The sequence below is a fragment of the Phytophthora infestans genome, genomic scaffold (genome assembly GCF_000142945.1).
Source record: "Phytophthora infestans T30-4 supercont1.52 genomic scaffold, whole genome shotgun sequence".
Taxonomy (NCBI): Eukaryota; Oomycota; class Peronosporomycetes; order Peronosporales; family Peronosporaceae; genus Phytophthora; species Phytophthora infestans.
Window position 1 is genome coordinate 820569 of NW_003303707.1, and position 5374 is coordinate 825942.

Genomic DNA, 5374 nt, shown 5'->3' on the forward strand with positions numbered 1-5374 from the left:
CTATCGATCCTTTAGTTCTTTTGAATTTTAAGCTAGAGGTGTCAGAAAAGTTACCACAGGGATAACTGGCTTGTGGCAGCCAAGCGTCCATAGCGACGTTGCTTTTTGATTCTTCGATGTCGGCTCTTCCTATCATTGCGAAGTAGAACTCGCCAATTGTTGGATTGTTCACCCACTAATAGGGAACGTGAGCTGGGTTTAGACCGTCGTGAGACAGGTTAGTTTTACCCTACTGATGAGTTCGTTGTCTAAACAGTAATCCAACCCAGTACGAGAGGAACCGTTGGTTCAGATAATTGGTAACTGCGGTTAGCTGAAAAGCTAGTGCCGCCAAGCTACCATCTGTAGGATTATGGCTGAACGCCTCTAAGTCAGAATCCATGCTGGAATAGACGATAATCACCTTTCCCGATGTGCCGCGAATAGCGATAGGTGTCTTCTGGACACCCAACATCATACAATTGCAACGCACTCCGCTGCCTGTCAAGTACTGGCGGTGGAGAGTAGGCTGATTTGTAATTTCAAATATTGGGAAAGATAAATCCTTTGTAGACGACTTAACTACAGAACGGGGTGTTGTAAGCATGAGAGTAGTCTTGTACTACGATCTGCTGAGATTTAGCCCTTGTTCTATTGATTTGTTCAGAAATGAACATTTCTCCCCCCAATTGCAAACGCGCAATGTTAAAACTATAAAGTTAAGCAGTCGAAATAAGGCTGCGTTAAAGTGATTTACTTTCGCTATGGAGCGGCGAAAGTAACCGGTCAAAGTGCTGGTAGAGAGCTAATACTGTTAAGCTTAAGATCGTCAAAGTCTTTGTTTTGGCTTAGTGAGGTTTGTTCGCAAAAATCGCTAAGTGCCGCTGCTATTGTTTTCCGAGCCAAATTCGGCGACCTTAGTATCGGGTTTATAACAGGCAGAAAGCGAGAAACACTTTGCGTGAAAATCGCTAAGTGCCAGCGCTAATGATTTCTGAGCCAAATCGGAGATTTTAGTATGGGGATTTAACAGGGCAAGCTAGACGCCAGGGCGTAAATTTAGACTGGTTTTGAATGTGTTAAAAGAGAGAGAAAATGAGCGTGAATTGAGAACTGGGTTTTAAAATTTTTTTTAAAGAGAGAGCGAATAACCCGAATTTGGGACCGGGTTCTAGGTTTTATCTATGTTAAAGAGAGCGGAATAGCATAAAATAGACTTGGTTTAAGTATGTTAAAAGAGAGCGAAATAGCGTAAATTAGACTTGGTTTAACTATGTTAAAGAGAGCGGAATAGCATGAAATAGACTTGGTTTAACTATGTTAAAGAGAGCGGAATAGCATGAAATAGACTTGGTTTAAGTATGTTAAAAGAGAGCGAAATAGCGTGAATTAGACTTGGTTTAAGTATGTTAAAGAGAGCGGAATAGCATGAAATAGACTTGGTTTAACTATGTTAAAAGATAGCGAAATAGCGTGAATTAGACTTGGTTTAAGTATGTTAAAGAGAGCGGAATAGCATGAAATAGACTTGGTTTAACTATGTTAAAAGAGAGCGAAATAGCATGAAATAGACTTGGTTTAAGTATGTTAAAAGAGAGCGAAATAGCGTGAATTAGACTTGGTTTAAGTATGTTAAAGAGAGCAGAATAGCGCGAATTAGACTTGGTTTAAGTATGTTAGAGAGAGCAGAGTAGCGTGAATTAGACTTGGTTTAAGTATGTTAAAGAGAGCAGAATAGCGCGAATTAGACTTGGTTTAAGTATGTTAGAGAGAGCAGAGTAGCGTGAATTAGACTTAGTTTAAGTATGTTAAAGAGAGCGGAATAGCGTGAATTAGACTAGGATAAAGTATGCAAAATGAAGCTGAGGACTTTGTGAAAAAATGCGAAGTTGTTTGCTGTTCTAATTGTATGGGTTTGGAGATGTTTTTGGCTTGGATTAATAACAGGCAGGAAGCGCGAGGAAACGCAGCGAATATGGACGCGTACGCGGAAGGTGACGGCGGAGGAAGCGCGGATATGGAGGTGAAAATGGTGAAGGTGATGGCGCGAGGAAGGTGACGGCGCATGGGTGTGAATATGGAGGTGATGAAAGGTGACGGGAGGAAACGCATGATGTATATGACAAGTTGGTGTCGTACTTAAGCGGAGCGCGCGCTGTGCATGTATGAAGGTGTCGAAGGTGTTCATATTGCCTAAGACGCGTACGTGCACATGTCATGTCGCATAGGAAGCGTAGGTATGGTTGTGCAAGTCGTAAATGGCCACTTTGGGTGGTTTAACATTGTTTCCAGGCCGCGTATGCGCAAATATGGGGTGCGGCGGCTATCTGCACTGCTGTGTATGAAGGTGTCGGTCTGTGTGGGGTTCCTATCGGAGAGAATACGTATGCTGCGTTGTAGGAGTGAGCTGCTGGCCACACGTTTGTATTGGAGTGCGCCACACCACCCCCCTTTTTGTTTTGTTACTATATAAAGTGTAGCCATCCACCCAGCCAATTCTGAGGGCCAGAAGGGGTATTGGGGGCCATCGTGTGCAGTCTATGGCCACGTATGTGGACATGTGAGTGTGTAAATGTGTTGTACCAATGTATACGAGTGATAAACACTAATAGGTGTGTCGGTCAAAGTCAAATGTAGACGGCCATCTTAGGCTGAAAGCACCATATCCCGTCTGCTCTGTGAAGTTAAGCAGCCTCAAGCTCGGGTAGTACTCGGGTGGGTGACCACCGGGGAAGTCCGGGTGCTTACTTTTTAGCCCGTTTTGAGCTGTTTACCGACTTTGCGTGTGTTTGCAAACGCAAGATATGATGTCTGGCATGTGCCCACACGACATCTTGGTTTTAGTATGCCTGGCGAGCCACTACACACGAGATCTTGTTTTTTGTATGGTGTTCTTTAATTTGATTATTATGAAGATGAAAGAGAACCGTTAGAACGGGTATGAAGGGTGTTCTAGGGGTGCTTTTCGGTGCTCTTTCACGTGGACATATCGCAGCATGCGACATGTCAGCGGAACACTGTCTAAATTAATAAATACTGTTTTGGCCGATTTCTAAAAGCGTCTATAAAAGGGCATAAGTGCAATGACTCGTCTTTGTAACCCTGCGGCCTAGGCGTAGTTTTTCACGGGGAATCCGAATATCAAAGGTAGATTTATGTACAACATGTACTTTTTTTGCAACATGTACTTTTTATCTACGGGACATAGACATACGTAAAAACACACGGCGGAGCCGTTCCCGCAATCAGAATTTGTCTAACTCTTCTAGATAAAAAGTTATTCAGCGAAATGTGAGACTTTGTTTGGCATGCTCTTTTTTTAGGTGGTTTTTTCCGGTTTTATGTGCCGCCCGGCAGATCTGGCCTGCAGACTTTAGCAGAAAACTTGGCGCATGTGTTCGCACGACCGCTCCCAAAGTTTTACAAGCATATCTCCAGTAGTTGCTTCGCAATGATTTTTTTAGTGACGCCAAAAAACGCCATTTTCGCGGAAAATGGACACCTTGGACGGCCAAAATCACCACTTTTGGCCATGTTTGGCCCTGCACATCCAGGAAGCAAATGAGACTGCTCCGTATAAAAACTGCCCTAGGGGTGCTTTTATGCGCGCATTCTCGTGGTCAAGTCAGATTTTGGCTAAATTTAAATGCCTTGTCTATAAACACTTTTTTCGACCTAAATTTTCACCTGTTTTGTCCCGAAATGATAGCACCCATTCTTTATTTGCCTATATATCGCGAAGGAGGCAACTTTTTTCCTGTTAAGTATAGATAAAAAATTTAATTCGGCGTTTTAGCGCACGAGGAACAAAAGTCTCCATACAAGCTACCCTCGGTTTCTAATGACTTTTGAGTTAGGGAAGCGTGGATCTTCTTTTTTTCTTGTTTCCAGGACTTCACATGAACTTCCAACTCAACTCGAATTGTCATCCCGGGCCCACCACGCATCGAAACGACACTTTTCTCGGAACTGGCGAATAAAAAATAGGTCACCAGATGCGCAAGAGTCTGGGATGACAGAATATCAAAACAATAACAGAATCGTTAGTACTTTTTTTGTCACCAGCGCCCTTTTTCTGTTTTCGCGTACATAATCGAGCATAACTTTATCAATTTATACCATATCGACCGATATCGATTGTCACGATAGTGTACTTTTTTTAGGCGCACATGATGGTAAAAAGAACGGCCACCTATTCCCAGCCGTTCTTAAGCTATGCTCTTTTAAAGATTTTACTTTAGAGATGACACACCCTCTCATTTCACTCCATTACATGCTCTTTTTGCTGAATTACGTGGCACAGACGCAGAAAATCATGGTTCGCAAGTCGAACATTTTTGAAGAGCGCATCGAAACGGACATTTTCTTAAAATAACATGGTATACAAAAAGTGCGTTCTTGAGCCTGTAGCAAACGATTTGCATCCATGACATCCCAAAAACTTAAAATAACATATCTCGACTCCTAGAATGAAATCGACGTGAATCCTTAGGGCAGTTAGTGTGTTTTAGTATCATACTTAACACCACAAAGTTTTACGGGGCACTCTACAATACTCTTCCCAAGACGCAAGAAAATGTTCATTTTGGGGGGTCCTCTAACGCGAACTTAATGATAAAATACCGCACTTAGTCCATAAAATACGAACTTAGGCACTATTCGCACTTAGTAAAATAACTTCTCGCACTTAGAACGGGTAATTTATGTAAATTACTTTATGGGTGACTGCTGAGTTCTAACAAAACTGAAAGATACTGACTAGCTGCTGGCGCGGCGGTTACTTTTCCAGCTATAAATAGATGTTAAACGAGTAGTCTGTAACTGTCAGCAGTACTCAATTCCCGTCAATCTGCTGTAGATTAACGGGAATTTTTGTTAAGACGACGTAAACAAAAGCGAGTATCTTTCTTGTGACGGTTTCCTAGTATATGTGAGGTGACAAGTCGGTTACTGAGTGTAATTTTGGAAATGGCGTGTGGGTTTCTAAGATTATAGTTGGTTTTTGAGGCGTTACTTTGCTGTTTAGGGTGATTTCTCGGTCTTATTTTAGGATAAGATTGAGTGAACTCTGGCGATTTATGGTTTTTTAGATGTGTCTTTGTAGGAATAGTTCTGCTGTTTCTAAGACGTGTCTTTAAGACATTCCTTTAAAAATCGTGCGTTATTATTGCTTTGGGGAAACTTAGAGCGGTTATTTCGTGCGTGCAGAAATTGAGGTTGTACTCGTATGCTCTGCATAAGAATATAGCTTTATTTGACGCATTTTATGCGTTGCTCTGGGTATTTTGCCCTGAAGCGATGTGGAATTGCTGACGAGTGTGTGCTTTCGGGATAGTGACCTGACTGTGTGTGCTTGGATGCGAGGAAGCGTTTGCTGACGTTGCGAGGTGCTACA

The 5374-nt window shown here is 42.3% G+C and overlaps 2 non-coding genes across 2 annotated transcripts; both read left to right on the plus strand.

Moving 5' to 3' along the window:
• Positions 1 to 517, plus strand: PITG_33363 (the record flags this gene model as incomplete). Its single annotated transcript, XR_009934757.1, has 1 exon — positions 1 to 517. It is a non-coding gene; the product is annotated as a 28S ribosomal RNA (ribosomal RNA).
• Positions 518 to 2619: 2102 nt separating this feature from the next.
• On the plus strand, positions 2620 to 2724 carry PITG_33364. Its single transcript, XR_009934758.1, has one exon. It is a non-coding gene; the product is annotated as an 8S ribosomal RNA (ribosomal RNA).
• The last annotated feature ends 2650 nt before the right edge of the window (positions 2725 to 5374 follow it).